Raw genomic sequence first — 24,097 nt, forward strand, 5'->3', positions numbered from 1 at the left:
TACGAATAACACCATTGAGATATTTAAATATTATGAAGAAATGAAAAAGAAAGAAATGAACATATCAATACAACAGTGAATGAAAATGAGGGATGAAATGAAGAAAACAAACGAAAAAAAAAAAAGAATGAAAGGATAAAAGATGAAGGAAACATTTCAAAAAAGAAAGAAAAATCTTAACAACCTGTTCTTAAAAACATTTTATCACTCCAACCTTACCCTTACCAACATTTTACCTTCTGCCTAAACTCCCCGATCCGAGAGTCACTCCATACCAACTCCATGTCCGACTCTCACCCTGAAAGCACTTGACAAGATTTATGACTCTTTTTTTCAATATTCAAAGCATTTTCTTTCTTGGCATTCTTTGTGTCAAATTGTCTTGGTATATCTGCAGCACACAATCACCTCTTCACACCTCTTACACACTCCTCTCTCTCTCTCTCTCTCTCTCTCTCTCTCTCTCTCTCTCTATCTATCTATCTATCTATCTATCTCATCTCTCTTTGCCTTCACTTTTACTATCTCAAAACATACACGTCCGCATTCATACATCATTAAATACACACAAAAATGGATACATACACACACATAGATGTAGCACAGATACACACGTTTTATAACTCCTAATAAAAAAAGAATAGCAGACCACACACACACACACGCACACACACACGCACACACGAACACACACACACGCGCACACGAACACACACACACGCACACACACGCACACACACGCATACATACACACACATGCCCGCACGCACACACACAAATATACACCACTGCTGACAAATAACGAACAGTCACGAATAAACGCTTACATGTGCATAAAAACATAAAAGTAGTCCCTATTTACTTGCTTCCTAACGAAGGTAAAGTTTGGCACAAGGTTAGATTTAATCTGAAGAAAATCTTTTTCTTAACAAAATGATCAATCTGGATTGGAACAAAAATAATTTGCATAGTCCCGTTGACACTCTCGTGATTATGTGAGAGTTTCATGTAACAGGCAATAAACCTATCCCATTTTTGAAAGGAGGAGATAACGCCTCGAGGGATGATCTAAAATAACCGAACCGTAACAGATCCTACATAGAAGGTCGGAAAAAATTAAGGAGATGTAACAACACACACAAAAATATAAATGCATAAATACAGTGAAACTTCAGCTCAAATTATGCAACGCCTATCACTACTATATGGTATCTACATAACGAGACTCCAGCCGTTTATCTGATGAGCCGTTGTCCGAGTAACCTGCTGAAATCAAAGAAGGTGCAGTGCACTGCAGTGCTGCACTGCAGCACTGCAGTGCACTGCACCTTCTTCTTTGAGTTGAGGATCACTGCAGCACTGCTGCAGTGATCCTCAACTCAAACAATTTGACTTTTTGGTACTTATACAGTTTAATCAAGACATTAAAAAAATGAAAATATCGAAAAAGGTTATAGTGTATATATCTGCTTTGTACTGAATATGTCCGGAAAAAAATTCACTTAATTTGATAGAGTAGTTTTGTTTTTTGTTTTTTACAACGGAAAAGCACGTTTTTATGACAGCACGTTGAAGGTAGTCATCTTTGAATTTTTTTAACATGCCACGGGGAGATAACTCAGTTTAAAGCGCCGACACTCCCTCCCTATCTTTAATACAAGCTTTTCTTCCTAAAAATCGAACCCTTTGCTCCGTATCATAACAGGTTTTTTTTTTTTTTTTTTTTTTTTTGCTATATAAAAAAAACAAACTACTTGATGAAATTAAGTGAAATTTTTTTCGGAGAACTTCATTCCAAAACGGATACGTACAATATAACGTTTTTCCGATATTTTAATTTTTAATTTCTTGATTAAACTGTACAAGTACCGATTTTTTTTAATCAAATTTTTCTAGAATTTTTCTAGGATCTGGATTTTGGTTCTTGAACAAAATTGTCGCAATCTAAAAAATAAAAATAAATAAATAAAAACGATTCGTATCCTTTGGATTATTCTGACCTTTGTTCTCGTTTTGAGTGTTATTCGCACATTTCGATCGATGTAACTTCTAACGTCTTTTTAGGTGTACCTTGTCGAACGCGGTAATTTTTCTGTCGAACTCGGGAATCTGTACAGAATTTCGAACGGAACTACGGAGGTAGCATGCTCTCATTCCGTCAGTCGTTACCAGATAGAAGTCCTGAGTAATTGGCAATTGTATTTTTAAGCGTCATTCGCACAAATGATTGAACCTTCAACTTTCTGAAGAGTGTCACTTACAACTGTCCATAAGGTCCCGTGGAGTGTGGAGTGTGGCGCAGTCGATAAAGTACTGGTAAAATTCAGTTGTAAGTTACACTCTTCTAGAGATTTAAGATTCCATTCTCAGTGCGAGGAATACAATCGTGAATTACTTAGAATTTCTACCTGGTCATGACTGACGGAACGAGAGCATGTTATTCTTGTGGATTAAATATAGGGTTCCGTTAGAAATTCCGTGCAGATTCCCGTATTCGACAAAAAGATAACCGTGTTCGACAAGATACACTCGTAGAAGGTAGGAGATTACAACGACCGAAACATTGTGAAAATAACACTCAAGATGAGAACAGTAGTCCGAAAAATCCAAATAATACGAATAATCAATCCTCATCTCAAAAATTCAGAAACATAAAAAAAACGTAAACATAACATTATATAAAACATATTCGCAAAGAGTATCTGTTCTTGACCTTTTAAATAGAATCAATAGAACTGAATAAGACGGGTATCCCTTGGTGTAATTAATATGCTGGCTGACTTGATTCCCTGGGGTTTTTTTTTGGGGGGGGGGAGTTAGTATTAACAAGAAGTCAGTAGAAAAGCGATTAGATTTTTTGGATTACTGTTCCAAGCTTGGATGTTATAATCACAACGTTTTAGTCCATGTAATCTCCGAACTTCTTAAAGTGCGTCTTGTCGGGCCCGGGAGTCTTTATATCGAACTCGGCAATCTGTACGGAATTTCAAACGAAGACCTTTATTTAATACACAGTGGTAGCTTGCCCTCGTTTCCTTTACAGTATTTCTAAGATAACTAGTAAATTAAAGTTTTAATAAAGTATATTTATGAAACCGATTACTTACTTTGTAGTTCAGATTATATATTTAGCATTAAAAGATCTTCGTAGCATGAAACCAATTGCATATTCAGACATGTGGCTTCTAATTAATTTGGTTCTGTCGGATACATATTACTAGATATGCAGTGTGGAGAGGCCATTTTGTAGCGCCTTTGAATAGAACCGAGAACTACATCGACATCTAATATGAAGTGCGCTAAAAAGTTATTGTTCTAGAGAAGGAAGAAAATGAACCATATATATATATATATATATATATATATATATATATATATATATATATATATATATATATATATATATATATATATAGGAAAACTCGTCCCGGGAAAACTCGTCTCCGGAAAACTCGTCTCCAGAAAACTCGACCCCGGAAAACTCGTCCCCTTTCGCTAGGTAGGAAAATTGGTCCCTTATTGAATAAATATTGTTTGAAAACACATTTTATGATCGTTCTTGAAGGAGATATTGTTTTTTTTTAAATAGACTATAGCCCCCATAATATTAAAAAAAAATATTTTTACTTGTTTAATGTTTTTTTTTTTTTTTTTTTAAATAAAATCGATTTTCTAAGTGTCCGTTTTCTACCTAACTGGCTAAGTTCTTAGTGGTTTCACTTATTTTAAAGCGTTTATTATGTTCATAAACGAGACCGCATATTTTTTTTATATTAATATAAAAAGAATTTACTTATTTGCTGTTGTTTATAAAAGGGTATAATCGATTTTTCTAACTCGCCGACTTTGTTGTTTAATTTATTTGGAATCGTTTATTCGGTAAAGAAAAAAAAAACACCTGAGAAAACAAACAAAAAAACATGTCGAGTGTTACGTGAGAACGAGAAATAATGTCCGGTATATCACATCTTAGGGGTCTTGATAATCGCTAAAAAATAGAAAATTAAAGAAATTACTGAGGGAGATTTGGTTTTAAAAAGAAAATAATAAATTTTAATATTTTTAAAAATATAATTTAGAGAGGGGGGGGGTAAAAACTATATCTCCCCCCGAAAAACAACCAACAAAAAAATGAAATTAAAAAGATTCTTGATAAACAATAGCGGAGTTTACAATAAAATTGATTAATAAATTTATTTAGTGATTACTTATTCTCTTTTGAAGTAAAAATTAAAAGAATTAAAAATAAGTTAACGAGAGATTGTTAGCACATGGCATTTCCCGCGCCAAAAAAATATTTCGCTTTTAATTTATTAGTTAATTTTTGCAAAATTTGACAGGACGACAATAAATGTTGATAATTGATAAAACTATAATTTTAAATAACGGCTGAGTGCATTTGGTATGAGAGAAAACAAAAACATAACACCAAAAATCTATCATAATTAAAAAAACAAAACAAAAATGTAACGAAGAATCGAAATCGCTCCCTGTTTTTTTAATTTTTTGTTTTTGTTTTTATTATTGTTTTTATGACTCCAAAAAACATCGTTAAAATAAGAACAAAAAAATGTGTAATTAACTTTGTATGAACATAATAAACGCTTTAAAATAAGTGAAACCACTAAGAACTTAGACAGTTAGGTAGAAAACGGACACTTAGAAAATCGATTTTATTTAAAAAAAAAGACATTAAACAAGTAAAAATATTTTTAAAAAATATTATGGGGGGCTATAGTCTATTTAAAAAAAATATCTCCTTCAAGAACGATCATAAAATGTGTTTTCAATCGATATTTATTCAATAAGGAACCAGTTTTCCTACCTAGCGAAAGGGGACGAGTTTTCCGGAGACGAGTTTTCCCGAGACGAGTTTTCCGGGCAATATATATATATATATATATATATATATATATATATATATATATATATATATATATATATATATATATATATATAAAAATGATAAAATCAACTGATAAAATATCCCTCTTGTTTTAGACTGCGAAAGAGAGACGTTATGTTTGGGAGGCAGCTGATGTCCCCTCCTGTGGGGGATAGACCGAATATATATATATATATATATATATATATATATATATATATATATATATATATATATATATATATATATATATATATCGTACAAAGTTTAAAATGTCCAAAGTAAAAACCATTGAATTCCACGAAGTTGTTGCTAGTGTCCAATAAAAAGAGCAAGAATATTTATTTAATTAAGGTAAACAAAATTATCATTAGTCGCGACAATAAATCTACTGTTTCAGTCTAAAAAGACTTCACCGGGTAACAAACGCAACCTCTGGTCTTAGTCGACGTAAGACCGTTAATGTAAATGAAAGCCAAATATGAATACTATCACATTCTTGCTGTTTAGTTTTCATTTTTATTCAAACTTCGACTAGGACCTGAGGCTGTTTTTATCACCTGATGAATTCTTTTTAGACTGAAACGTGTATTATTATGGTTGATTAATTTTACTTTTATCGTAATTTTATTCTCTTCACATAAATAGGCCATTCAAGCCATTTGTCCTTTTAGGGCCACTAACAATGGGCCCCCAGCTTTGTTAAGGAAAGAAAAACGACCCAAGGCTATCAGTTTGCACCTAATGACCTTTATAAGATTGGGTTCGGGAAGGTCTTTTTTCTTAATTTCCTAGCTGTGTGTATTATATAAATTGAAATTGTATATCTTTGATAGTCTGGCTCTCCGATAATTATTTTCATATAGTGTGCGTGACTGCTGGAGTCAAGTTATATTTAAGATGACACATTATGTTCGTCATGAGTAGTCCTTAGAATAAGTTTAAGTAAAACTCTCTCAGCCCACCCTCTCTCTCTCTCTCTCTCTCTCTCTCTCTCTCTCTCTACCTGTATTAGCTCCCCTCTCTCTTTCTCCCTTTCTCTTTGAACTTTCTCCACTCTATCTTTCTTTCTTCCTTTCTTTTTTTTCGGCTTCTATTTTCCCCCTTTCTTTCATTCTCTTTCTTATGTTCACTTTGTCTCTATTTATTTTCTTCCCCACGAGGGCAGCTTTTTTCTTTTTTTTTTTTTTTTTTTTTTTTTTTTTTTTTTTTGTCATTGTTTAATGAAGAAAATTCTAGCTGTCCAAAACAGGGCACTCTGGATTGAAACCGAAAATTTATTTCTCACTCTTTTAATCGTTCTCTCTAAATCTTTTCCTATCTCCATTTGCCTCCCGCCCCCTGTTTCTGTCTGTCTGTCTGTCTGTCTGTCTGTCTGTCTCTCTCTCTCTCTCTCTCTCTCTCTTTCTCTCTCTCTTTCTCTCTCTCTCTCTTTCTCTCTCTCTCACTCTCAATTTCTTTTTCTCTTTTTCTCAGTATCCCCCCCCTCTTTTTTCTTTCTCTCTTTCAATCTTTCAGTCTCTCTCCTTTTCTTTCTCTTAGGGCCCCCCACTCTCTTTCTTTTTGTCCCTTTGAACTTTCGCCCTCTCTTTCTTTCTCTTCTTATTCGTCTTTTCTTTCGCTCTCTTTCTTACTTTTACCCCGTCTCTTTTTATTTCTCATTCTCTCTCTCTCTCTCTCTCTCTCTCTCTCTCTCTCTCTCTCTCTCTCTCTCTCTCTCTCTCTCTCTCCATCTGCTTCTTTCTCTATGAGCCCTTTTCCCCCACCGGTTCCTTTCTGTATATTTTCTCTTTTCCTTTCTCTTTTCGGCTTCTGTTTCATTCTCTTTCCAATTTTCACTCTATCTATATTTACCTCTCCTTCCTTTGATCTTTTCCTCTAGATATTTCTCAATCTCCACGTGACCTCCCTTCCGCCCCCCCTCTCTTTCTCTCTCTCTCTTTCCTACTGGGGCAGACATCAAATAAAATAGCAACTAGTCGTGTTCAATGAAACATAAAATCGTATGTGATAAGCATTAAACAACAATTAAAAATGCATTAAAACAGACTAACTAAAACTATTTGCTTTTTATTCCTTTTAAATAGATAGACATGAATAGATACGTGAAAAGTGGATTTAAATACATACCTACAAACATAGTCACACCATTTTATTTTATTTTTTTATTTTTACTTTGTATTTAAGTCACCACTTATCAAGACCTGAAGGCGACTCGAGGATAATGATTAATGATTTTAAGGTGGTTGGTGAGACAACAAAGCAATGATCGGTAATGGTGGAAATTGGTCAGGATATGGTTATTCAAGAAGACGGCTCAGTATTTTTTTCATTATTTTTTTCACATTAGACTTTAAAACGACAATGTGTAGCCAGCTGAAAAGAATCTTCGCGTTATAGAGTTCCACAGTCGGGCAGTTCTAGGAAAGGAACTTCATAGAATTTTCGTTTACATTTAAGCACAAATAGAGAGTGGATGAAATTATTAGACGTGGTTGTAGCTAGACGAGTATTGTGAATGTTTTGCAGAGGAAGAGCATATATTGACGCTGAGTCAAGCACCTGCCACCAAAATAACGATAGGGCAGAGACTTTAAAGGGACATATGTGAGTAGATAGATAGATGAAAGAAAGGTGTAGTGGACTATATAAATATTTATGAGCATAGTTATATCAGTTACTATATTTATTGGATGCATTTTTTTTTCGTTTATTTTACTTATCAAAACCAAAAGACACTCAAGGATAAGGATGAATGGGATAGCGTCATCATCGTCACTAAGTGTGTCAAGTTCGAATCCAGTTCGCTGAAACACTCTTACTTAAGATGTTCGCAACCTTCATTTATTTTCCCTGTAAGTACCCAATATCGGTGCTTGTAAAGATAGAGTCGACCGATTGATGTTTTAATGTGTCGTTTAAACCAAAAACAATATTATGTACTTAATTACCATGTCGAAAATAGTAATATACCCAAAAAATTACAGCAGTCCATCGAATAGAGCAACTGTTATTATGTTTTTAGTAAAAGAAAATAGTCTATCGCTATAGACGACGACACATACTGCACTCCATGAAGTTGTAATTTAAAACATGAGTTATGTTCCCTGTGTGTGAACTCTTTAGCGTCTACTTTATAACATCTAAGAAAATTGCAATTGTACCCAATTTTCCGTAAAAATTACTTTTAACTATAAATATCTTTTTATTCGATGAATTTCCGACATGACAATTAAGTGCGTAAATTGTTTTTGCTTAAAACGACATATTTTTAAAAATCGATTTGTCGGCTATATCTTAACAAGCACCCTAATATGTTTCTAGAAAGAATTCTAACCAGAAAGATATTTGGGAAAAGCATGCCAACAATAATCATCTGATTTAATCGAAAAAAAATATATGAATGAATGATGCTACTCATCATCATCATAATCAACAACAACAACAACAACAACAGCAGCAGCAGCAGCATCTTCATCATCATAATCGTCGGTTTATCGTTTTACATACTGGCATGTGTGAAACGGCTTTTAGAAATTAACTTCTAAACTGATCTATCTCTAGCCAGGTCTTTATTTATCCCTCTTTCTCTCAAATCTACCCTTACCACTTACCTTCCCTTATGTCTTCCTTGGCTTTTCCCTGTGAACCTGGCGGGATCAGATCTAAGCCTTACTTTAGGACTCACATTAAAAAATCATCGTATCACTAGCTGTACCCTGCCACGCGTTGCTGTGGCTCAAATTGGCGCAATGGAAAAAGTTCCAAAATGAGAAAAAGCATGTTTCTTATAGGTTTAAATTTCCATTTTGCATGGGTACAGTTTTTGTTGTTCCATTTTCTTAGCTGATATAGAGATTTTCCGGTTTGGTGACTCTTGAATATGTAACATAAATTGTCCATGTGAAAAAACAGTCAGTGTGTAACTGTAAGGCCCACAATTGTAAAGATTGTTCCCTGTGCTTTGTTGATGGTTATTGCAAATGACAATAAAATTGGAAAGTGCAATTTGCTAAAGTGTAATGATGTATCCGGTGGAATCACAGGAATGCATGGAATGAAGATATATTCATCTGTGAAAGGTCCTGTTAAGATTGCTGTTTCTATGATATTGTTTGTTATTTTTTTTTTTTTACTGCAAGCTATGTGCCATTGCAAAGCTTGGATTGGTTTATATTTCACAACATGATAATTAGTACACCAAATTTCAGTTACAATACATGCGGTGGCATCCCTGGCAAATATAACTGTTGGATAATTAACCACTTTATCTGCTTTCACAACAGTGTCGATGGATTTGTATTTGACTACCTCACTTGGAATTTTACATTTAATTATAGCGTTAAGTTCATGGGCATCTTTGTATTGACCTGCAAGAATAGCTCATTCACTCAGTCAAATGGAATTCTTATATTTTGAATATCTGCAAAAACCTTTTAAACTAACTATTCTTTTGATGAAATAAAATTACAGAAATTACAGAAGTTAAAAGTCAAAGAATTTTGCCCTTAACTCTGATCAGCTGGCACTTTTTCGTACCCAATTTCCCACAAGTGATGCAAAAGTTTTTGTGCGGATCGATCAGTCTGCAACTGTACATGCATATTTTGAGTTAAGTTTAATGGAACAAAAAAGTAGAGTATTTGAGGCAAGCATTTATTTCATCTGCTGGTGTTGTTTGAAGAATAACAGGTAACATTTGTCTGAAATCTCCTGCAAGCAATATTACTGCATTCCCAAATGGTCTGACATTGCCATGCAAATCTTGCAAGGATCGACCAAGAGCCTTAAGTGATTTTTTGCGTACCATTGTGCATTCATCCTAAACAATAAGTTTGCATTTTTGCAATATTTTTCCCCATACTGGATGTTTTGGAGATGTCGAAGATGAGATTTTTGAAAAGTTGAATGTTTTAAAGTAGAATAAATAATTCTTCTACTTGGCAGCAAGGTCGCAGGTATTCCTCATGCAGCAAGGGCTAAGGCTATGTCATTTTGTTACCAAATGGCTGCCAAAATCAATTTAATTAGAAAGGTTTTACCAGTTACTTCTGGTGCTGTTCAAGGTAGCAGTAATTTCCAAATAACTTCTATTCTCACAGTCAGTAAATTAGGTGACTAAAATAGGATTTATCCATGTTTTGACAATGCCTTATTCACTGTAATTAACTTAGGAGACTAAAATAGGATGAGGGATTAGAGATGGACAGATAGAGAGGAAGCTATATAGATAGAAAAGAGACAGTGAGAGGAAAATAGAGAAAGAGAAGGAGATAGAGAGATAAAGGGATTGATAGATAAACAGAGAGAGAGGTGGAGTGTTAGAAACAGAGAGGGATGAAACAGAGGAAAGGAGAGAGATAGAGGGAGTTAGAGAGAGAAAGGGGCTCAAAGAGAGATGGAGAGGGTGATATAGAGAGAAAGAGATTGAGAGAGGGAAAGGAAGAGATGGATAGAGAGAGATATTGAGAGAGGGGGAGAGAAACAGAAGGTGAACTACACTTCACCGTTTTTTTCCTCGTTCAGTAGAGAAGAAATCTTTCGAGACTGAGGTAATTTTAATGTTTTGTTATTATCCAGAGTACCCCTTTTTTGGGGGGGGGGGGGCTAGATTTTCCTCGCATTAGAAACCGACCGGGTTATCTGTACTTTCACTTAACAAATTAATAAAAGAAAAACATATTGTAAAATTTGAATTTAACAGGAAAATACTATTTTAAAAAATAGCACGGTAACATGTGCATAAGTGCCACTTTAGGTACTCCTTGGGCGTTGAGTTCCATGGCGACCAGCATAATTATTTAATGGTCGCTTCCTTAGCCCCCCCCTCCCAGTCAAGGCTAATGCATGCGCATGTAACATTTTTTTTATTTACTGACGTTGGCTTAGTAACTAAACGATTTATTGATAATTTCGTAACCCTTAAACGCATGCCGGAAGATTTAAATTGGTTCATTATTGTTGTAATGAAAAAAAAAAAAGTTTCATTCAACACAAAACCAAAAACACATATTAATGATAAATGATTTATTATTCTATTCATTGAAATTTAATTTTTAAATTAAAAATTAAAAAAAAAAAGTTAATAAAAAAATAGTTGCTTGTGTGCGCATAAACAACTTGTTTTTTTTTTTGGATTAGGTCCACCTTATAATCACCCCCCTCCCCAACCTCCTCATATTAAGAACAGCTTCCGGAATAAACACCACTTTTGGAGGGGGGGGGGGCTATTTGCAAAATTTAACTGATATTTGTTGTCAGCATACCCACCCGAAAATACTATTAAAAAAAAAAAAAGGAGGGGTTCAGTGCCCGTGGCAGAGAAGTAGATTTATTTATCAATAAAAGTTGCGGAGAAGTAAATTTATTTATCAATAAAAGTCATTTAAAAAAGAAAATTGTGGCGGTGGACCTAAATGTTTTGTTTTCGCACTATTCAACAATTTGTTCATCTGCGCATGTAAATTAAAAAATATTTGTAAAAGTGAGAAGTTATTAGTAAAGGATTTAGTTTTTTTTTTAAATTTATTTATTTATTAATTTTTTTACATTAGATCCACCTCCACAAAGGTTAAGAACGGCTTTCAGAATAAACACCCCCAACCTCTCCATGTTAACAACGGATTTCGGAATAAACACCATTGGGGGGGGGGGATATTTAAAAAAAAGTCGATAAAAGTCGTCATTTAAAAAGAAATTTAAAATCAAATGTTTGTCAAAAGTGAGAAATTATTAATAAATGTTTAGTAACATTTTTCGGTGCTAATGCAGAGAGTGATCTGCGCTATTTTTTAAATCGTGTTTTTTTTTTTAATCAATTGCAAGGTTAAAGTACAGAATGGGTACAAAACACCCTCCCCCATGTTAAGAATGGCTTTTTAAATAATAACGGTATTATTTCAGCATGGATCACTCTCTGCATGAGTACCCATTTTTCTTTTAATATTCATAAAAAGTAAAACTTTTTTCAAAATAAATAAATAAATAAATAAATAAATAAATAAATGTTTGTAAATGTGACAGATAATCGTTTAGTTACGGCAACGTCAGTAAATAAAATATGTTACGCGCGGGGTGAGGTGGGAGACTAAGGGAGCGACTATTATTTTTTTCTACTGGTCGCCATGGAACTCAACGCCCAAGGAGTACCAAAATTTAATTTTTTGGTCAAATAAATAAATTTCAAGCAATTTTTGCAATAAATAATAGATAGCAACTTCGTTAATTTTACGACTCGCCCCAGCATATTATAAACACCCTAACTTTCCCATGTTAAAAATGGCTTTCGAGGTTTATGGAAGGGCGTTTTTTTGTTTTTTTTTTAACATGGGGGGGAGGGGGTTAGGGTGTTTATAATGCGTTGAGGCATGTCGTAAAAATGAAACAGTTTAGAAAAAGTTAAAACAAACTTTTTTATGTAAACAATGCCGTGAAAATAAACTTAACAATTAAAACGTAATGTTTCATGAGTGAAGCCTTAATATAAATAAAATTTAAAAAACATAAGTACATAAATGAATTTAAAGTTTTAAAATATGGGATTATTATTATTATTATTTGTGTGTGTGTGTGTGTGTGTGTGTGTGTGTGTGTGTGTGTGTGTGTGTGTGTGTGTGTGCTAATGCAGAGAGTGATCCGCGCTATTTTTTTAAAATCGTTTTCCACGTTTAAAGTTTTATGATATGTTTTTATTCAATTGTAAGATTAAAGTACAGAATAGGTACAAAACACCCTCCCTTCCCCATGTTAAGAATGGCTTTTTAAATAATAACATTATTATTTCAGCACGGATTACTCTCTGCACGAGTAAGTTTTTGTTTTTTTTTAACTTATCGAGTTAACAGAAAATGAAATCTTTCGTCAATTCGTGGCTGTGAAATGAATCGAACCGGAAGTTCAGTTTTATCAACAGAACAGATTCGCAGTAAAAAACATATATTTATTTGATTTAATATTTTAATTTTTATAAATCGCGAGGTAAATTTATTTCAATAACATAAAAACATACCTCGACTCTAAAGATGGGTTGTCTGAAAATTTCAAATAAACTGGTAACTTAGAAATAGGGTTTTATTTGTTTAGAACAAACCAACTTTACATTTTTATATATATAGATTCTCATATCATTTTCTCTCCATGCAACACATATCCACATCAACTGTTTTACGATATGAGCTGGCGATATGCAAATGACTGTCATTGCTTGCACTCTTTCCTTCTCTGTTTCGTTGGAACTTTTTCCCTCTTCCTTTCCCAAAGTCAACAACTTTTAATATGAAGGTATGAAGGTGTCAAATCAAAATCTTGTTAAAACATTCTCGAACCGGGAGTGTCAAAAGCATCCAGTGACACGTATCTCTGATTATATATATATATATATATATATATATATATATATATATATATATATATATATATATATATATATATATATATATATATATATATATTACTAAAAAATACATAAGTACCGTGTATTCTTTTTTAGTGTTTCGTAATAACACAAGAATTGTTTAAACTAAATTAATTCTTCTAAGTAAAATATTTGCTTTTTTTTGATAATGCGTAAGTGTTTTCTTTCTTTTATTTTTTGTTTCGTAATAATAACACAAAAAGTGTTAAAACTAAAGTTTTTTTAAATAAATATATGGTTTCGTTTTTCGTGTTTTGACTTCGTGATCAAGTTTATTTTTTTAAAACAAGAGTTAGAAATAATTTTTTAAATATTATGGGAGGGGTGCATAGTCGCCTTTAAAAACAATATCTCCTTCAAGAACAGTCATAAAATGTTTCATCGATATTTATTCAATAAGGGGCCAGTTTTCCAACCTAGCAAAAACCGACGAGTTTTCCGGGTACAAATTTTCCTGTACGAGTTTTCTGGGTATCCGGGTACGAGTGTTCCGGGCACCATATATATATATATATATATATATATATATATATATATATATATATATATATATATATATATATATATATAATATAAAGCTGTGTGTGTGTGTGTGTGTGTGTGTGTGTTCACGAATAGGCTACTATATGGCTGACTATTTTAAAAAAACTGATTACATATAATGATAGAAGATGTATCGAGACGCAGGAATGGGTATGTTTGATCTGGCAAAACGGTGGTTCATAAAAACTGTGGGGTCTGCGTTCGCGCCTGGCCCCCAAAGTATGGAAATTAAAAAAAAAAAACGTTTACAAGGGTTTTTGATATAGATGTACATAAGAATACTTTGATAAGTATGTTTCAACTTAAATAGGGATGGTATAATAAAATTGTGGAGTTTGCATTCGCACCTGTACTCCATGAAAATATGGCACAAACTTTAATAAAGACTTTTCATATCTATTTGCGTAAGTATACTTTCATAATTATGTTTCCCTTTGAAGAAATATGGTATAATAAAATTATTGGGTGTTCGTTCCCGCCTGACCTCCATAGAATGTAAATATTTCACAAAGTTTAACAAGGTTTTTTTAAAAGGGGTGAGGTCCACAATAACACCTTAACTTTAATCTTAATTCACGTTAGCTTTTATTTATGTTTTTGAGTTGAATCATATTGTGTCGAATAAATTCACTTCATAAATTCACGTCTCATTAAAGTGAAAGCCCCCCCCCCCCAAAAGTCGGAAATTTAGACAATTCTCGACACAAATTTTGCATAACTCTGTTTTTTCTTCTCCACTTGCACGTGGCACTCTTTCGAAAATAGATAAATCCTGCTCACGTGATTACGTGTCTTTTTCAAAACATTTGCATAACCTGTTTATTTTTATCTATATATCTGTTTAAGCTTTTTTTGTCAGTGCACTAGAAGGAATTCAGTTAATTACAACCCTTTAATAAATTAATAAATAAATACAATAAATAAATAAAATAAATAAATAAATAAATAAAATAAATACAATAAATAAATAAATACAAAAAATAAATAAATACAATAAATAAATAAATACAATAAATAAATACAATAAATAAATAAATACAATAAATAAATAAATAAATACAATAAATAAATAAATACAATAAATAAATAAATAAATACAATAAATAAATAAATACAATAAATAAATAAATACAATAAATACATAAATACAATAAAGAAATAAATAAAATAAAGAAATACAATAAATAAATACAATAAATAAATACAATAAATAAATAAACACAATAAATAAATACAATAAATAAATAAATACAATAAATAAATAAATAAATACAATAAATAAATAAATACAATAAATAAATAAATAAATACAATAAATAAATAAATACAATAAATAAATACAATAAATAAATAAATAAATAAATACAATAAATACAATAAATAAATAAATACAATAAATAAATAGAATATGCAAATTGCTCATCTCCAAAGAATTCCAATAAGTATTCAATAACTTTTGCCATCCAAATATACTTTCTCCGCACTATGGCATATCCATCTTTTAGAGGTTATTTAATGCTCAAATGCAATATTTGTTGCAAACTATAGATCAATTGTTTAGGTTTGTATGTTGAACCGCATGCCACCCTTTTAGTGTTAGTTAAATTGTTTCACGTAACACATTGTTTCATTATGGAATTTTCACGGTCTATCAAAATGGTAAAATACTAGTCTACTAACAGAGCTAAATAGCAAGTAATTTATTTTCACCGATAACTATTGATTTTCTACTGTGTTACTGTGACCGCATTAAGGTAACTCTTATTCTAAAAACGAATTAAATGCTTGAGTGTTTTGTTTTACGGCATATCAACACTTTTCGCGTTATTTAATGCCGAATCTGGTAATTACAAAAAAAAAAAAAAAGGTTATATGCTCCAAGTTATTTATATCTTCAAATATTTATTTATGGTGTTTGGTTTGATTGTTTTGTAGAGAAAATCGTTTTTAGAAGTGCCGAACATGATTGAGATTTGCAAAGGAAACGGAACAAACAACGACATCAATGTGTGATGAATTTAAGTCAGGATGCTGATATCTTCAGATCTAGTGGCACCAGTTAAAACGAGGTAAAACTTAAAAAAAAAAAAAAAAAAAAAATATGCTGGTGAAATCATATTTAAAAAACGAGTACACAAGCAAAGATTAAAAAAAAATAATCAATTAATTCGTTCTCTTTCGGCTAATTCTGTAAATAAAACATGTGAGTGCCTATAAATTAATTTCTGTTTTAGTAACAAAAACATTAAGAAAAAAGAATATATTTTGTAGCTATTAAACGTGAAATAACCTATTATTATTCTATAATGTATTATTAAACGTGAAATAACGTATTATTATTCTATAATGTATTATTAAACGTGAAATAACGTATTTTCTTTATTTTTGCTAATTACTAAGATTAAGCCTTCTCTTCTTTTCTTGTGTAAATTGAATTTGCATATATTATTATTCTTTGCTTTCTTTATTGTTATCAGTTATTATGAAGATTAAGCCGCTTTTTCTTTGCAAATGAAAATGAATTTGCTTACATGATTATTCTTTCCTTTCTTTATAATTATCAGTTATTATTAAGATTAAGCCCTCTTTTTGTTCGTATAAATAAATTTTCATACGTGATTATTCTTTCCTTTCTTTACAACTATCAGTTATTATTGAGATTAAGTCTTCCTTTCTTTGCTCGTATAAATAAATTTGCACATGTGATTATTCTTTCCTTTCTTTATTATCAATTATTATTAAGATTAAGCATCCCTTTCTTTGCTCATATAAATAAATGTACATGTGATTATTCCTTCCATTCTTTATAATCAGTTATTAAGATTAAACCTCCCTTGCTTTGTCCATATAAATAAATTTGCATATGCGATTATTCTTTCCATATTTTATAATCAGTTATTATCAAGATGAAGCCTCCTGTGCTTTGCTCATATAAAAATTTTTTTTGCATATGTGACTACTGAAGCGAGTCGGACATATGTCCGTTTACTTTTATTATGTAGATTATGAAAAAAAAAATGGAGAAGGAACCATCCACTTAAGCTTCGTACAAAACAAGTGATTAATTTTTGTCTTTCATTTTTGGCTTCATCAAGATAAAGATGGGGGAAAGTGTCGAGAGAGCTTTTCATCTTGTCATCGACCGACTAACGCTGCCGCTGCTGCGGTTGGTACCAATAACGTCCGATAATCAATAACTCGGCCGGTTCATTCCGCAGAATTGATGGCAAATGTCGCCAACGACCAATGGAAAATCGTATCGCCAACCGGACATTAAAACTTCCGCCTTCGGATTTTACTGCCTGCAAGAAGAAAAGCAAGTTTTAATGAACATATTAAGCCGACAGATCCGACACCAAAGGAATGAATATTATTTTTTTTAAATATTTGCGAAGGACATTTTCACGCATGAAAAAAGAAAGGATATTTTCGTATTTATTTATTTATTTTTTTTTTTTTTTTAAACATCCAAGAGTTGTGGAAGGGTTTGGATATGGCGGGAGAGGGAAGAGAAAGTCATCGAGTACTGTTCATTAATATTTCAACTAAAAAAAAAATATATATATATAATTTGATATTTTCATATTCGTTCCAATTACTTTGTCATAAAAGTTTGCCCAGTATTTTTTAAACCATCGGTATATTTTTAGGATAAACTCTTTTGCTCTCCTTGTAGTATGAGTGCTGGTCTTAGTTTCGAATCTCGATAAATTCAGCGACTCTGGTTAGACGTATTATGGCGAAACAAGTGTCCGTGAATAATTATATATATACAGTAAAACTCCTTTAATTTGAACTTCCTCTAAAGTTGGACTTCCTCTCATTTGGACTTCTAAACCTGGACTTTCTCTAAACTTGAACTGTCTCGTCATTGAAATTGTATTAATATATTTGATGCGGAGTGCAGTAAAACTGTTTACGTGGTTTATTGCGAAGAAATGTTAATATTGGTACTATGTAATTAATGTAGATTAGCTATTGATAATTAATTTACACTAACTGTAATTTTTTTTTCAGATTGCTATATTTAAAATATTGTAAAACAACCATCACAATGGCTTGCAACTCTAAAATCAGAGAATACATCTGGCCTAGAAAAAATTCTTGAAACCAAACGGTTACCGACCAACCACGCTGTTCTTCAATCACTTAATGCAAATGATGTTGAAATGTGGGTGCAACAAAATGAGGAAACTACTGATCAATATCCTGAAGGCAGTAATGGTAATGGAAATAACGACAGCTCCCATTCTCTTCGCCCTAATGTAAATAACCAAGAACACTCTGATGAAGCAATATCATGGGATAATGCAGAAAAGTCTATGAAGACGGTTATAAAATTTCTAGAAAAATGTCCTTAAATTGGTTACCCTACTTTTGAAAAATAGCAACCTCAAATTATTTATATATATATATATATATATATATATATATATATATATATATATATATATTTGGCAAAAATCGTAATTAGTAAAACCTGACGAGAATGCTCAATACTATTGCAGAGCAAATATGCGTTTTATTTTTTTATTATCATTTTATCTGTTCAGTTACATATGTTTAGGTTGCCGGACCATATTTACGATCCAGCAGCCTCGTCAGACCTTACAGAAATGGCTATTATTATTTAAATAAAAGGGCGGTGTAAGGAGAGGAGAGATTGAAATTCCTCCCCCTCCTCCCCTTACCCCTCTCTTTTATCTCCTCCCCTCCCTCTCTCTATATCACTATATCTTCACCCACGCCTAGCTGAATTTACTAACCCCACACACACTACAATCTAATGTATTTTAAACTTCAAATCTTAATTATTGTCGAACCCCTTATTTTCTCTTCCCTTCTTTCGGTTTTCTTTTTTTTCTCTCGTATTTCTTTTAAAATAATTCTTCCAAATAATAATAGCCATTTCTGTATATATATATATATATATATATATATATATATATATATATATATATATAAGTAAATTTTTGGTACAGCAAAATGGAAGGAGAAATTTCAGAGGAAACATAATTTAATATAACTTAAATACAAAAAAAAAAAAAAAACAAGAAACGGGCAGGTGAAATTATTAAAATTACCTTAAGGCCTTATCGTCTGACCCTCTAAGAGGAAACGTCAGAATGGTAAATTAAAAACTAAGAAACGAATGAGGGAAGGGAATTTGGTTTCAGTTGGAAGAACAGTGAAAAAAAAAAATCTCACTGTTCAGGTGGTTTTAAATCAATGAATATCTCCAACTGATGTTTTAAAATCTTTTGTCTATATATATATACTGTACATACCCGGCGTTGCCAGGGCGAAACATATTGTCGGATGGAATCTTTAGTCACATACTATTTAAGATATACTGAATATCCTAACTTTTTACAATTTTCCTGAAAGAGAAGTAACTCTTTCAGCTTAAATAAATAAACTTACTAACCGCTTCAAAAATGGAATTAATGTCGTTTAATGATAATTAAAAATAAATTAAATGTAAATTAGAAATAAATTAAATAAATCAACTTTAAATAATATATCTAAAGAGAATAATCAAAACAATTGTATTGCTAGTGATCATTAAAAATTTAGAGTCAATATGTCGAGAGAGGTTTTCATCTTGTATAAGCTTTGTATATCTTATCATAGCCGTTTATATCTTGTCGTATATATATATATATATATATATATATATATATATATATATATATATATATTGTGACGTAATCCATTTAAAATCGAAAAATTTAATTTCGGGCCAACAAGAAATGTATCGTTTTTTGGGGGTTTTTTTTTTGGTTTTTATTTTATTATTTTGCAAATGAACATAGTTTCAAAGAGAGAGAAAAAGACAGTGGGAGAAGGAGAAAAAGGCGAGAAAAGCCTTTTGACAGCAAGCTAGCGAGATGACCGGGTCATTTGACCAGAAACCTATCGACCAGTGCGGGTTGCTAGGCAACGAAGAACAAAGGAAAGAAAGGGTCTAAGAAAGATACTGAGAAGAGAGAGGGAGAGAGAGAGAGAGAGAGAGAGAGAGAGAGACAGAGACAGAGACAGAGAGAGAGAGGGATGTAGTGTCAGACGGATGTGCGAAATTCCCACCCCAGCGACAGAGGCAGCGATGCCGTCGAGATAGGAGGTATTGACCCCCCCCATCAACAGCGAAAGGAGATAACGCCTGGGAGAAACCCCATCAACAGCGAAAGGAGATAACGTCTTGGAGGAACTGCATATCAACGGCGAGAGAAAAGAAATAATGCTTGGGAGAACAAGCTAGCGTTGTCGGAATACCGGGTGTTAATTTCACGAACACAGGAGACGTGATATTCCGAGCATAACCCAAAACATTGGATGGATGCGATAAAGGAACACCGTGTGCTGTGAACTATTGCCCGAAGCGAATAAAATGAAGGTAAAAGTCCACTTTAAAAGTTAAAAGAAAAACAAAGGAGAAAAGAAACATAAAAAACACCGTGAGTTACTTCTCTCTCATATATTTAAGTCAACGAGTTCATATTGCCATTGTTTCGTTTGGACTGATATATTTTTTTTGTATTGATGTATTTCTAGCTGGCATCCTTAGAATAGTAGACAAAGATACCCCTCCACATTTTTATAATTTGTTCTTTTTTTATTTTAACTTAATGGCATTATTCCTCCCCTACCATAGTCATTGTTTTATAATAAAATTTAATTTCGAAATTATCTTCACTGGTGTTTTTATTTCGTTCCTTCTCGCGTTTTTGTCATATTCGGTTCCCGTGTCTCATTCCTTTATTTTGTCTGTGTCACATGTGCGATAAGATACTGATATCTTGTTTTCCCGTAAATTCCCTTGTACCCCTCCTCTTTTGGTAACGTGTTACAAAGATAAACCATTTTCATTCCTCTCGGAAAGTTCTCATCGTACCCCTAACCCTAACCCTAACCTACGTTTATTTGTGATTTAAATCCCCACCTTTTATCGCACGCATGTGTAACAATATATATATATATATATATATATATATATATATATATATATATATATATATATATATATATATATATATATATATATATATATATATATATGTATGTATATATATATATGTATATATATATATATGCAGCATTTTTTCTCTATGTCATATTTCATATAAAATATATATCATATAAAAGAGACGTTTTTTTTTTGTCTATCAATTCTATTTTCGATCCTTTCTAACTTCTTAATAACAGTCTTCACTTATGCCGGGAACTGGCTGGTGTAATCACCATATTTATCATAAGTACGAGTACTTTCCAATCCTTCAGGATTAGATTAATTTATCCCTGACGATGAATCCTGAAGGATTGGAAAGTACTCGGGCATGATAAATATGATGATTACATCAGCCAGTTCCCGCCAGAAGTTAAGACTGTTATTCAGAAGTTGGAAAGGATCGAAAATAGAATTAATAGACAAAAAAACGTCCATTTTATTTAATGAAACACCCGCGCGCGCACACACACACACACACACACACACACACACACACACACACACATATATATATATAAATAAAGCGAGAGAGAGAAAGAGAGAGAAAGAGCGTTAGTGACAACATTTTTAAGGTAACATATGTGTTAAATTATATATGGCTTTATGTACAAACTCCCTTTCATCCGATTGACGTTTCTAATTTCTGTCTACCGCAAACAGCCACAGTGTGATATACCTCCTCAAGCATCTTGTGATTGATCTCTTACAATGATTGATAAGGACTAACAGGTAACTTAATATCAGGCCAAACTGCAGGAGTCGGCTCCTCCAACACACCATGCAATAGTTAAGATTAACCCACAAAGCCCGTACCACCCTCAATGCTTAGGCTAAAAAGCAGATGTTGCTTTCGTATATGTTGCGTTCGTGTGGTGTCAGAAATTTCACTTGGAACCTTGAGTTTAGATAAGTAAAATCTCTTCATACTATCTTACATTTTACTTTCCAGATAAATTACAAATATCTCAATTAATCAAGGTGTTTAGAGAGTCTTGTTTCTATCTCTCCGACACTTTTATTTTAAGTGTGTAATGGTTTACCTATTTCATTAATTAATAGACTTACCCCACACACAGAAATGCATTTACAACTAAACGTCGTGACAGCTATTCGTAATAGGTATAGCCCTAGAGTAATTACGTGCACTTAGTGTGTCTTAATTATTACTGGTCCACAATAAAGTGATTAAAATTAAATATTTAATTATAATTTAATTTTTAAGATCATAAATGATTTAAATTAAATATTTGATTAATATTAAATATTTGATTAAAATTGAATATTTGATTAAATTTAAATATTTGATTAAAATTAAATATTTAATTAAAAGCATTTGATTTCATTTTAATGATTTCACACTCAGGCACCCTTTAGTGGGTATCTATAGTCTGACAGAACGGAACAGAGCCGTTTGTTGTAAGCAGAGACAAGTTACCTCCCTTCACTCAAGTGGCATTCATCTATACACTGTATTTTTAAATACTAGGTATGGCCAATATTGATTCTATATTAGTTCTATATTAGTTTGGTGTTTCACTGGAGGCTCGTAGTTACTGAAATTCCTGGAATGTCTGTCCCTGAAGATGCATTGTGTTTCCTTTTCTTATTTGCAACTTTTGATTCTTCTGAATGAATTTTTATAAGATGGCTTAACATATCAGTCGTTATAAAAGATTTTGCTGACTTGTCAGCCCTTGACATAATTTGCAGAAAGATGCATTTTTTTTTCTTGAGATTGTTATCAAAATACTTTGGATACTTTAGTTTATTATTTTTTTTTACTTATTTAAATTATCTATTTAGTAATTTGTCTCAATAAAATATGCATTATATAAACTAGAAAAATAAAAAAAATATGTATGTAATGCTAGCACGGATCCAGAAATGAAAAACAAGAATATGACTGGTAAAGAATGCATTTTTTTTCGATTCGTACATGGTCGTAATTTACCGTACAATTCCTCAATTTGAAAACTGAACGATAGAGTAATAATTTTCTTTGTCAGCGATTTAATGTAAATTTCATAGAAAGTGAAACGAGAGATTTTTTCCATACTCAAATTCATCCAAGTCGCAAACCCTGGATGCAGCATCAGGACTAGGCGCTAGCCCACAAGTTCAGAAGGAGTACTATGATTTTGCATCCTTCTCTCACTGGCTCCTCTCTTCCCCCGACCTTAACACACTGTACTATCTCTTTTGGTTATACATCGAGAACATCACCAACATGACCTCCCACAACACTAAAGTCAGCCTGATCCTCGCCATTCACAGAGTATTTGCCGAGCTCCTATCGGTGCTTAAGGAAAAGGGATGCTTCCAGTTCCGGACCCAGTTAGGGCAACTTCTCGTTCCACCATATAAACTTGATGTTGCTTTAGCAAGAATCTGTTTGTTTGATTACAAAAACCACAATACTATTTACTATTTATTGCAACTACTATAATATTTATTATTTTTTGGAACCCATTTTGTTAAACGTGCAAACCATAAATCATATAGACGACAATATTACATTCTTATTTAAATAAAATAACGTTTCAATCAGTGGAGTTCAAACAAAAAGACGCAAGGAAGAAAAACGTCTCAATCTGGAAAGTTCTAAAAAAGAAAGAAGAAGAAAAACATATCAATCGCTACAGGAAAGAAGAAAGTTTAATTATGCAAATTTCTTCCCAAATTCATTTCCATCGATGAGGGGGTGTGGGTGGCTTGCTATTTCCTTTTCCTGAGAGAGAGTGAAAGAGAGAGCAGATGCAGTCGGAGTCGAGAGAGAGAGAAGGACGTTCCATGGACACTGATGGCTCTCAGCGTGATGGCTCTCCGGCGAGGCAGTTTTCCAATGGGGAAGCATCGGTAAATAAATTTGCTGAAAAGGCAACCCGAGATTTGTTGATTCATTGGGATGCATCTTTTTGGCAGTTTTTGCGAGAATCCGTCAAACAAAATCAACGACGGATTGGGTATGTTTCTCTCGTTGGTCCGATCTTAAATCCCCAGAGAACTGTTATTTGTCCATTTCTGTTGTAAATGTTACATATCCGTTGTTAAACTATATCTGTTAATATATCAACAACGTCGTAAGTTTTATACACGCATCAATTCAACGAACGATAGAAAAACTAGATTAGACGAATACACGTATATATATATATATATATATATATATATATATATATATATATATATACATACATACATACGTCATACAGATGACTGTGACACGTATATACAAAAGTATACACAC

This window comes from Euprymna scolopes, chromosome 6, assembly GCF_053919585.1.
Source record: "Euprymna scolopes isolate OS-2025 chromosome 6, ASM5391958v1, whole genome shotgun sequence".
In the NCBI taxonomy this organism is placed as follows: domain Eukaryota; kingdom Metazoa; phylum Mollusca; class Cephalopoda; order Sepiida; family Sepiolidae; genus Euprymna; species Euprymna scolopes.